Genomic DNA, 12450 nt, shown 5'->3' with positions numbered 1-12450 from the left:
GAAGAAAACACAGCTTTGAACAAAAGTAAGCATTTCTGAAAGGCAACTAGAGATCTACCAGGAAGTCATTACCCACATTCAGTTATTTTATCCTAATCACAGCTGCCTCATGGGTTGGCAACTGAATAGTGACAGCACAATTACTTACAATAGAAAAAAAAATATCTGGATTGGTTTTTGAGGAAGGGAAAAAAGAAAATTTCATAATATTCCTCATCTGAAAGACAAATGAAAAGAATTAATGTCTTAATTGAAAGTAGTTTTTAAAAAGATTTCCAAATTGTTGAACAGAGAATTATCTTCCTTTATGGCGTAAGGAAATATTCTGCCCCCAATGCCAAGGAAGTTTAAATAAATTTATTTTTCTTTCTTTTTTTTTTTGGTTTTTATGAATAATTATATCTGTTTGCCCTTGTCTATTCTATTTTTGCAAGCTTTATAAAACTGAGTGTTTTATGATATGTTTGTTGTGGAAATTGTGATAGAATTATAAGGACATGAGGATTCTACTGGGTTTTATAGTTCTCTTTTATTTGTCAGAATTGTTATTATAATTTTCCACATATGGTAGGTAGATGCTTAATAAGTACTGTTGACTGCTAAAACATTTTTAGTCTTATTAGTTATGAATCTTACCAAGATCATTGCAATTAAATCAGTTAAGTTCAATATATACTGATCAGAATCTCCTCCATACTAGGCACATCAGGGATGAAGATACATGAAATCCTTATATATACAAGGTGTTTACATTCTAGTTTGGAGAAAGATAACTAATACTTAAGCAAGAAAAAATATAATTTCTGATTGTGATGTGTATCAAAAAAGGCACAAAGTGATAAGAACAACTGGTATAGATGACCTGAGGGAGAGGTCAAGAAAGGCTTCTAAAAAGTAGTATTATATGAGTAGCCATTTGAATAAAGTGGAATGAGACATAAAAATGTGTTGGGGAAGAGTGGTCTAGACAAGAGAATAGCAAATGTCAAGTTCAGAGCCAGCAGTGCGCCTGGCATATTTGAAAAACAGTAAAGTGGCTAATTGCCAGACTGTTCTGATCAAGAAATATAGTAGTAGAAAATAAGGCCAAAGGATTAGGTAGGGACTAGTCACATAAAGTCTTAGGAGAGAATATTAATGAATTTTAAGCTCAATTTTTGATGTGAAATCATTGCTTGTGTTTTGAGCAAGGGAATGGCATGATCTTGTTTGTGTTTTAAATAGATCAGGGGCTACTGGTTGGCTCAGTCCGTTCAGCAGCCGATATTGGTTCAGGTCATGATCTCAGTTTGTGAGTTCGAACCCTGCCTTGGGCTGTGCTGACAGCTCAGAGCCTAGAGCCTGCTCCGGATTCTGTGTCTCCTTCTCTCTCTCTGCCCTTCCCCTGTTTGTTCTCTCTCTCTCAAAAATAAATAAATGAACTTAAAAAAATAGATCATTCTAACTTCTGTATGGAAAATAGATTGTAGGAAAAGTGGAATCAAGACCAAATGGTAATCTAATGTGGTATCCCAGGCAAGAACAGATGGCTGGAATTAGCCTGGTAACTGGGACAGGGGATCAAGAGAAGCAGATTCAGGTATATAAGTAGAAATTAGTGCTGATAGGGTTTTCTTATTTCCTAGAAATGGGATATAAGTTAGCACGAGAGGACCAAGTGTGACTTCAGGTGTTTAGCCTGATAAAACAAATGTAAAGAAAATTGTGACCAAAAATAAAGAAATATTTATCTCAAAAGTAGAAATTTACCAATGAAAGAAATTTGGTTGACGTTAGCTAGTAGTTTAATTGTTTGGGAAGTATAATTTAGTCAGTACACATTTCTGAGCACCTAAAGTGTCAGATCAAGTACTATGTTAGGCACTCATATACAAGATAAATGAGGCACAGCTTATCTCAGGAATTCATAATTCATAAGTTAGTCCTAGGCTGTCATATTTTTTAGAAGATTGAGATCCTTGACTCTGGTTTACATAAAAGATAGAAATAAAATCAATGTTGCTTCAATATTCTAATATAACTTCCCTAAGTCTTAGCTGGCCACTTATTTTCTGGACTTCTCTTCCAATAGCAAGGATACAAAGAGTTGATTGGCTTTGAAGAGAAATCCAACATAAACAGATTTATGAGCTGTTTTCTTTATAGTTTATTGATACATATAAATTATTGGTTTGTAAACTCTAATGTCTAACCCCCAACCTGGTAAGAAGGAATGGAAAACAAGGAAAATAAAAAGTTATCTATATTCTATTCTATTTCTGTCTATGTCTATCGTCCATTCAGCATTAGGCTGCTAATGTTAATTCAACCTTAAGGTTGCAAACCGGTGATCCTTTTGGTTAAATCCAACATAGAGGCAGGTTTTATTTAGCTCTAAGTGGTTTTTTGAAAAAAAAAAAATTTTAATTGGTTGCCAACATTTAACAATCACAAGATTTTATATCTTTCTCTTTAAAGAAATCTGACGACACTAGAGATAAGATCTATATTCCTGTAAGACAGCTGGCTAGAGCTGATTAAATGCCATGTCTTTAAATTTAGCAGTTTGCCACATTCTCAGACACTCACTGTTGTCTCCCAATTCTTCAGACCAAGTGTCAATTTAAAGTTGTCTAAATTGAGGCTGATCCACTCATCTGTTTTTTTTGGCTGCCACTCTTCTCCCATAATCCATCCTCCACACCTCAGCATCAATTTGAATGATCTTTCAAAGCGGAAATTAGATTGTATCACTCCTCTGTTTAAAAGTCCAAGTAATGTCACATTGTACTTTAGAATAAAATCCAAACTAACTTTACAGCAAGGAATATTCTATTAATAAATATAATTCATGTGAATGTATTCTTCATTTTTAGTAAATGGTACTTTGTGAACCTAACAAAGAATAGTTAGAGAGAATAGAGAGAGAAGCAAGGCTCACCCGAAGTGGATCTCGAGCTCACCTGAAGCAGGGTCAAGCTCACAAACTGTGAGATTATGACCTGAGCCAAAGTCAGATGCTTAACCAATTGAGCCACCCAGGTTGCTGTTTGGTATATTTTAAACAAATTTAGCAATATGCTTTATTTGGTATTGTAAGGGAGAAGTTTTATTTTATTTTATTTATTTTATATAATACAGAATATGAATAGGGTCACTGGAAAAATTTCCAAGGTTATCCAGGAAGACAATTTATTTTGGATAAAAAAGAAGTTCTTCCACGAATAGACACTTCTCCAAAGAAGACATTCAGGTAGTTAACGGACACATGAAAAAATGCTCAGCATCACTCATCATCAGGAAATGCAAATCAAAACCACAATGAGATACCACCTCACACCTGTCAGAATGGCTAAAATGAACAACTCAGGCAACAACAGATGTTGGTGAGGATGCAGAGAAAGAGGATCTTTTTTGCGGTGCTGGTGGGAATGCAAACTGGTGCAGCCACTCTGCAAGACAGTGTGGAGGTTCCTCAAAAAATTAAAAATAGAACTAACCTATGACTATGACCCAGCAATTGCACTACTAGGTATTTATCCAAGGGATAGAGATGTGCTGTTCCAAAGGGACACATGCACCCCAATGTTTATAGCAGCATTATCAACAATAGCCAAAGTTTAGAAAGAGTCCAAATGTCCATCAATGGATGAATGGATAAGGAAGATGGAGTATTACTTGGCAATCAAAAGGAATGAAATCTTGCCATTTGCAACTATGCGGATGGAACTAGAGGGTATTATGCTAAGCAAAATCAGTCAGTCTGAGAAAGACAAATATCACATGATGTCACTCATATGAGAAATTTAAGATACAAAACAGATGAGCATGAGGGAAGGGAAGCAAATATAATATAAAAACAGGGAGAGGAACAAAACATAAGAGACTCTTAAATATAGAGAACAAACAGAGGGTTGCTGGAGGGGATGTGGGAGGGGGATGGGCTAAATGGGTAAAGGGCCTTAAGGAATCTACTCCTGAAATCATTGTCGCACAATATGCTAACTAACTTGAATGTAAATTAAAAAATAAATAAATCAATGAGTCAAAAAAAAAAGTTTTTCATATGGGAGATAGTGAATTCTTGAAATGGAAATTAGCCAAATCTCAAAAGTAAATTATAATCCATAATTTGTTGTAATTGTTTTTAAAATAGTCTTTACAGCATGACATTTCAAGTATTGGCTGAAATTTCAACCATGTAACTTCCACTAAAGGAAATTAATTGAATTGATATTTCCCAAACTAGTGTCTTGGAAATGTCTAGTCTGATTTTTGAGGTCAGAAGCTGAGATGCTTATAATATCTTACTTTTCTTTATTTCTTTGTCAAAACAAGAGCACTAGAAAAAGAGGATTTGTTTTTCTTCCTAGATGGAAAGTAATCATATGGAGGAAAGAATGGGAGAAATATAATTAAAGCTTCATGGTAGTCTCCCGCCCCCATCACTCTGCCTCTTTCATGTACCTATCCAAATCCAAAGAAACAAAGTTCCCATGGGCAAATGCATGTGAAGAAAGAAAAAAAAATCAGGTTCTGAAGTGACAGGGTCCTAGGCATTTAATACTTTTCATTTACTGCCTCTTATGTATAAAAAAGATCTACACTTAATGCTCTACATTTAGAGTTTATACCTTTCTCTTCTCTTGAAATTTTGTTAATTAGCCTCACCGTTTTAGCAGTAGTCATTGTATCTTTTTGTAACATTCTTCTGATATGTAATCATTCAATGGTAACAACTTTTATACATTTTAAAAGCAAGGACAAATAACTACCACCTATCATATAGCATAGTGGTATTGGTCAAATGAAAAGAGGCAGGTGATAAAGATATTTTGTAAACTACTGACTTAGGAAAATATTATTACTTGATGTCATTATCAAATGCTGATGTTTCAAAGATGCTTTGAATAACAATCAAGCAGCCAATATAAACATTGCTTGCCTAATGTTTATTTTACTTATTTTGATTATGTCCTCAAAAAAATCCAGTTGAATTATTTCTTAAATCATCTGAAAAGCAAAAGAACAATGTATGTGGTCACTATAGTCCAAAACAAAGCGCCTTTAATGGTAGAGACTTGTAATAAATACTTCCATCCATTCCAAGATCCCTAAAATTCTTCTGCACATAATCTGTAGTTAATAGAAATATCCGTCTTTTACTTATTCCTCATTTTTATTCATTCAAATGAGAGACAGATAATTTTGTGATATCAAGGTGAAAGTGTGAAGTAAAGTGTTAGATTCCTATGACTTTTCTTTGTATTCTAGATGTGTGTGTGTGTGTGTGTGTGTGTGTGTGTGTGTGTGTGTGTGTGCATACACGTGCATATATAATTTCTAGGACATATATTTAAGACATGTTGTGGTTGTTTGTAGGATACAGTTAGCAACTTGGATTTTATTCCATTGGCAGTGAAAGCCACTAAAGGGTTTTCAGAAGGGGCATTTTTAGATCTGATTTAATGTTTAAGAGATCATTCTGCCTACTATGGAGAATGTATTTTATATGAACAAATATGGGAACAGAGAAAAATATTTAGGAAGCAAATATAACAATTCAAGAGATTAATGCTGTGGCATGGTATAAATACCTAGAAAAGGAGCTGGAATGACAGTATATGGATGTATCAGATCTATTTTTGAAGTAGAGTAAACAGAACTTGCGGATTGCTTACAGATTCGAGCTTAACTGGAATAACAGGGCATTAACAACATTTTTCTTCGGCTTATGTAAAAATCCATTGATGATCACAGACTTTAGTCCTGAAATTAGAAAAGTCAACTTTTTCAGCAACTTCTACGCAAGGTAGCAAAACTTGAAATTAGATTTGCATTCTTCTTGCAATTGTATGAAAAAGAACTTGTTTTCATGATCTCATTAATCCCTGAGGGTCCCTGAAATTCTTTCAGAGGAATCCACACAAAGAAACAATTATTTTCATTATAACGCTAAGATTTTACTTGCCTTTTTAACTCGTGACATTTACATTGATGGTACGAAAGCAATGGTGGATAAAATTACCATTGTCTTAGCTCAAATCAAGATAGTGGCACCAAAATGTATTAGTAGTTATTGCATTCTTCACCATCAAATTGAATTAAAAAAATGGTGAATTTTGCTTAAGAATATCTTTGATGAATGAGAGAATTGATAACTTTACTAGATTGCTCCTTTGTACACCTTCTTTATATTATCTATGAAGAAATGGGGAGTATGCAAAATGTCACTTCTGCGGTATATTGAAGTTTGTTGGTTGTCTACATGAAAAGTATTTGTCTACCTGAAAAGTGTGGTTGTTTGACTTGCTACCTAAACCAGATGCTTTTACCATAGAACATCACGTCTATTTTAAAACTGTAACAGACAAACCATGATTATATAGACTTGGGTATTTGGCAGCAATAAATAAAGTGAGCCTTTTATTTCAAAGAAAACAACTGACAGTGTTTGTTGTTGGTGATAAAATTCATTCTTGCCTTTGGAAAATTTATATCTACCACCATTAGTTTGACATCTTGTAAATAACCGAAGACCTTTGTTGAGATCATTGGTGAAATTAACAAACATGATAGTTTTATATTGTATGATATTATATATCAACATCTGGAAGATCTTCATGGCTGAGTGAATGAAAGTTTTCAAAATTATAAATGCAAAATCATACAAGGATAAAAGATCTTTTCAATATACAATATAGAACAATGGATTTTAATGTAACAGTACAAAAGGTACTGATCTGGATTCAAATTTCACATTGCAATAAGCTATTAAGAAACTAACATTTGCTGAGTTTGATGTAGTATAAAACAATAGTCATAGGTCTCTCAAAAGTCTATGAAAATATTTCTCCTTTTCTAATTAGTATATTTGTGGAGCTTCATGTTCTTTGTATTCTTTAACTCAAACAGCATATCAAAACAGATTGAATTCAGAAGCAGATGAAAAACTCCAGATTATTATATTTATTTCATACCTGGTAAGCCATACATTGCAGAGATTTGTAAAACTAAAAATCATGACCCTTTTCTCATTAAGTTGGTTTGCTTTGGAAAATGTATTTGTTTTACATAATAATATGCAATTTATGATAACATGCAATAGGTTTATTGTTAGTATTTAAAATTATTAATTAATAGGGGTGGCTGGGTGGCTCAGTCAGTTAAGCATCTAACTCTTGATTTCAGCTCAGGTCATGATCTCACTGTTCCTGAGATCAAGTCTGCATCTGCCTCTGCGCTAACAGCATGAAGGCTGGTTGGGGATCTCTCTCCCCCTCTCTTTCTGCCCTCCCCCCACTTCCACATGCATGCTCTTTCTCTGTCTCAAATTAAATAAACATTTTTGTAAAAAGATAAATAAATTATTAAGTAATACACTTAAAATTTTTCTCACTTTTAATTTCTAACACAGTGCATATTAGAGATGGTATACCTATAGTTATAACCTGCATAACAAAAGAATTAATAATTCCAAGTACTGTAATGCGATACTGAAACCAAAAGATTTGAGAATTGCTTTATTGATTAGCACATGCTAAATACCTTCTATTCATTGGGCTGCTTATCAGGGATATGAAGATAAAAATACTATGATGTAGGACTCCAAAGAGCCTTTAGTCAAGAGGAGTGGAGAGACATAACTACAGAAATTCAGTGCAATGTGATAAGATGCTTCTAAATCTGGTTGAATCCAACAAATAATTTATTGAACATCTATCAGATGTCTTTAAACAGATAAAAATATTTATTTTAATTATTGTTTCTCTACCATTTTCACCAGTGATGCCAACATTTTTGGCCACTAATTATTGGTTAAATTGGATTCTTATTTTAATTGATTTACTTAGAATGAAAAGCATAATAATATTTACAATAGTTAAAAATTGAAAATGAAAAAAATAAAAATAATTTGATTTTGCAGCAATTTAGTTTCTGATACATATTTGTTTATTTTTACTATGGTATTATTTCTTTTTGTTGTTGTTGTGGTAGTATTTCTATTTTGTTCTTTCAAGTTTTTATTTAAATCCAAATTAGTTAACATATGGTGCAATATTAGTTTCAGGAGTAGAATTTAATAATTCATCACTTACATATAATACCCACTACTCATCACAAGTGCCCTTCTTAATACCCATCACCCATTTAGCCCATCCCTCACCCATCACCCCTCCAGCTACCCTCAATTTGTTCTCTATCGTTAAGAGTCTGTTTTATGGTTTTCCTCTCTCTCTTTTTTCCCCTATATTTATCTGTTTCACTTTTTTAAATTCCACATATGAGTGAAATCATATGGTATTTGTCTTTCTCTGCCTGATTTATTTTGCTTAGCATAATACACTCTACCTCTATCTGCGTTGTTGCAAATGGCAAGATTCCATTCTTTTTCATGGCTGCGTAATATTCCATGGTGTGTGTGTGTGTGTGTGTGTGTGTGTGTGTGTGTGTGTAATGTATTCTTTATTCATCAGTTGGTGAACATTTAGGCTCTTCCCATAATTTGGCTATTGTTGATAATACTATAAAGATCAGGATGTGTATCCCTTCAAATCAGTATTTTTGTGTCCTTTGGGTAAATACCTAATAGTTCAATTGCTGAATCTAAGGTAGTTCTGTTTTTTTTTTTTTAATTTTTTTTAACGTTTTATTTATTTTTGAGACAGGGAGAGACAGAGCATGAACAGGGAGGGAGACACAGAATCTGAAACAGGCTCCAGGCTCTGAGCTGTCAGCACAGAGCCCGATGCGGGCTCGAACTCACGGACTGCGAGATCATGACCTGAGCCGAAGTCGGCCGCTTAACCGACTGAGCCACCCAGGTGCCCCTAAGGTAGTTCTGTTTTTAACTTTTTGAGGAACCTCCATACTGTTTTCCCAAGTGTCTGTACCAGTTTGCATTCCCACCAACAGGGAAAGAGGGTTTCCCTTTCTTGGCATCCTCGCCAACATCTGTTCTCTGTTATATTGTTAATTTTAGCCATTCTGACAGGTGTGAGGTGGTATCTCATTGCAGTTTTAACTGGTATTTCCCTGATAATAAGGGATGTTGAGCATCTTTTCATGTGTCTGTTAGCCATCTGGATGTCTGTCTTTCTTTCTTTCTTTCTTTCTTTCTTTCTTTCTTTCTTTCTCTCTCTCTCTCTCTGTCTCTCTTTCTCTCTCTCTCTATTTCTTTCTTTCTTTTAATGTTTATGTTTTAGTTTATTTTTGAGAGAGAAAGAGAGAAAGAGAGAGAGAGAGAGGCAGGCAGAGTGTGAGTGGGGGAGGGACAGAGAGAGAGATAGACACGGAATCTGAAGTAGGCTTCAGGCTCTGAGCTGTCAACACAGCCCACACAGGGCTCAAAATCATGAGCCATGAGATCATGACCTGAGCCAAAGTCAGATGCTTAACTGACTGAGCTAACCAGGTGCCCCCATCTAGAAGTCTTCTTTGGAAAAATGTGTATTCATGTCTTCTGCCCATTTCTTCATTGGGTTATTTGTTTTTTTGGGTATTGAATTTGATAAGTTCTTTATAGATTTTGGATACTAACCCTTCATCTGATATATCATTTGCAAATATCTTCTCCCATTCTGAAGATTGCCTTTTGGTTTTGTTGACTGTTTGCTTTGCTATGCAGGTGCTTTTTATCTCCAAGTCCCAATAGTTCATGTTTGCTTTTGTTTCCCTTGCCTCCGGAGACATATCTAGCAAGAATTTGCTATAGCTGATGTCAAAGATGTTGCTGCCTATGTTCTCCTCTAGGATTTCTATGGTTTCAAGTCTCACATTTAGGTCTTTCATCCATTTTGAATTTATTTTTCTGTATGATATAAGAAAGTAGTTGAGTTTCATTCTTTTGCATGTTGCCGTCCAGTTTTCTCAATGTCATTTGTTGAGGAGACTTTTTCCATTGGATATTCTTTCCTTCTTTGTCAAAGATTAGTTGACCATATAGTTATGGGCCCGTTTCTGGGTTTTCTGTTCTATTTCATCAATCCATGTGTCTGTTTTTGTGCCAGTACCATACTGTCTTGATGACTATAGCTTTGTGATATAGCTTGACGTCCAGAATCGTGATGTCTCCAGCTTTGTCTTTTTTATTCAAGATCACTTTGGCTATTCAGGGTCTTTCGTGGTTCCATACAAATTTTAGGATTGTTTGTTCTACTTCTGTGAAAAATGCTGGTGGCATTTTGATAGAGTTTACATTAAATGTGAGGATTGGTTTGGGTAGTATAGACATTTTAACAGTATTTGTTCTTCAAATCCATGAGCATGGAATATTTTTCCATTTCTTTATGTCCTCTTCAATTTCTTTCATAAGCTTTCTATAGTTTTCAGAGTACAGATCTTCTACCTTTTGGGTTAGGTTTATTCCTGGGTACCTCATGGTTTTTGGTGCAATTGTAAATGGTATCAATTCTTTGATTTCCCTTTCTGCTGCTTTATAACTGGTGTACAGAAATGCAACAGATTTCTGTATGTTGATTTTATATCCTGTGACTTCACTGAATTCGTGTATCAGTTCTAACAATTTTTTGGTGGTGTTTTTTGGGTTTTCTACATAAAGCATCATGTTGTCTGTGAATTATGGAACCTTGACTTCTTCCTTGCTGATTCGAATGCCTTTTATTTCTTTTTGTTGTCTGATTTAAGGCTAAGTCTTCCAGTACTACGTTAAATAACAGTGGTGAGAGTAGACATCCTTGTCTTATTCCTGACCTTAGAGGAAAAGCTCTCAGGTTTTCCTCATTGAGGATGAGGGTCTCTCATACATGGCCTTTATGATTTTGAGGGATGTTCCCTCTATCCCTATTTTGCTGAGGGTTTGTTGGGTTTTGTTGTTGTTGTTGTTGTTGTTGTTGTTGTTGTTGAGGGTTTTTTTAATCAAGAATGGATGCTGTACTTTGTCAAATGCTTTTTCTGCATCTGTTGAGAGGATCATATAGTTCTCATCCTTTATTTTATTAATGTGGTGTGTCACATTGATTGATTTGCAAATATTGAACCACAATCACAGCCCAGGAATAAATCCCACTTGATCATAGTGAATGATTCTTTTAATGTACTGCTGGATTCGATTTGCAGGTATTTTGTCGATAATTTTTGCATCCATGTTCATCAGGGATATTGGCCTGTAGTTCTCTTTTTTTAGTGAGGTCTTTGGCTTTGGAATCAAGGTAATGCTGGCTTCATAGAATGAGTTTGGAAGTTTTCCTTCCATTTCTATTTTTTGGAGCAGCTTGAGACAAATATGTATTAACTTTTCTTTGAATGTTTGGTAGAATTCCCCTAGGAAGCCATCTGGCCTTGGACTTTTGTTTGTTGGGAGATTTTTTATTATTGATTCAATTTCTTATCTGGTTATTGGATCTGTTCAAATTTCCTACTTCTGGGATGCCTGGGTGGCTCAGTTGGCTGAGCATCAGATTCTTGATTTTGGCTCAGGTCATGATGCCAGGGTCATGGGATTGAGCCCCTGCTGGGATCCACACTGAGTATGGAGCCTGCTTGGGACTCTCTCTCTCCCTCTCTCTCTGTCTCTCTTTCTCTCTCACTCACTCTGCCCCTCTCCCCTGCCTGTGGTCTCTCTCTCTCTCTCTCTCTCTCTCTGTTTCTGTCTGTTTCTCTCTCTCTCACTCAAATAAATTTAGGAAAATGAAAAAAATTGAAAAGAAAATTTCTACTTCTTCCTGTTTCAGTTTTTGTCGTTTAAGGTTGCTAGGAATTTATCTATTTCTTCTAGATTGTCCAATTAGTTGGCATATAATTTTTCATAATATTCTCTTATAATTGTTTGTATTTCTGTGTTTTTTGTTGTGATCTCTCCTGTCTCATTCGTGATTTTACCTATTTGAGTCCTCATGTTTGCTATTAATTGTTTTATGTATTTGGGTGCTCTCAAGTGTTATGGTATTATTTCTAATATTTAGACATCTTCAGGTAAGTTTCATTCATATAAAAAACAAAACCTTGAATAGAGATGAAGAAAGTAATGATTTTTGCTCACAATTTTTCAAAAGGTAATATATTTCTGTGTTATTTTAACAATGGAATGTGAAATAAAAACGTTTGCTTATTTTTTGTTAATTTGGCATTCTAAAAAATTGTGAACTTTATTTGAACTTTCAACTTTTTAAAAATAACTTTGAATGCAATTAGCTAGTGTTAGTCTCTTCAGTATTTATTATATGTATACATATAATAAACATGCATACGGGAAACTATTTAGTTTGTATTCTGTAATGATTTTGTAGTCATATAAAATGGGTCAAGTTTTTGTCATAAGCAAATCTCTCTACCTGTCAAAGGTCAAGTAATCCCATGTGTTAAATCGTGGTTAATAGCATATCACTCTAATAAAATTGTTAAAACATTAATATGAGGGGCGCCTGGGTGGCGCAGTCGGTTAGGCGTCCGACTTCAGCCAGGTCACGATCTCGCGGTCCGTGAGTTCGAGCCCCGCGTCAGGCTCTGGGC

The 12450-nt window shown here is 34.7% G+C and overlaps 1 protein-coding gene and 1 long non-coding RNA gene across 6 annotated transcripts in view; both read left to right on the top strand.

The window, feature by feature from the left end:
- LOC147572031 (uncharacterized) overlaps positions 1–12450 on the top strand; it is a 602793-nt gene that overhangs the window by 255905 nt on the left and 334438 nt on the right. The window lies entirely within an intron of this gene.
- Positions 1067–12350, top strand: LOC147572035 (uncharacterized). Its single transcript, XR_015246957.1, has 2 exons — positions 1067–8591; positions 8816–12350. It is a non-coding gene; the product is annotated as an uncharacterized LOC147572035 (long non-coding RNA).

Source organism: Puma concolor, chromosome F2 (genome assembly GCF_028749965.1).
Source record: "Puma concolor isolate L17-30 chromosome F2, mPumCon1.1.hap2, whole genome shotgun sequence".
NCBI classification, from domain to species: Eukaryota; Metazoa; Chordata; class Mammalia; order Carnivora; family Felidae; genus Puma; species Puma concolor.
The sequence above is the reverse complement of the archived record's forward strand: the minus strand, read 5'-3'. Positions and strand labels throughout refer to the sequence as shown.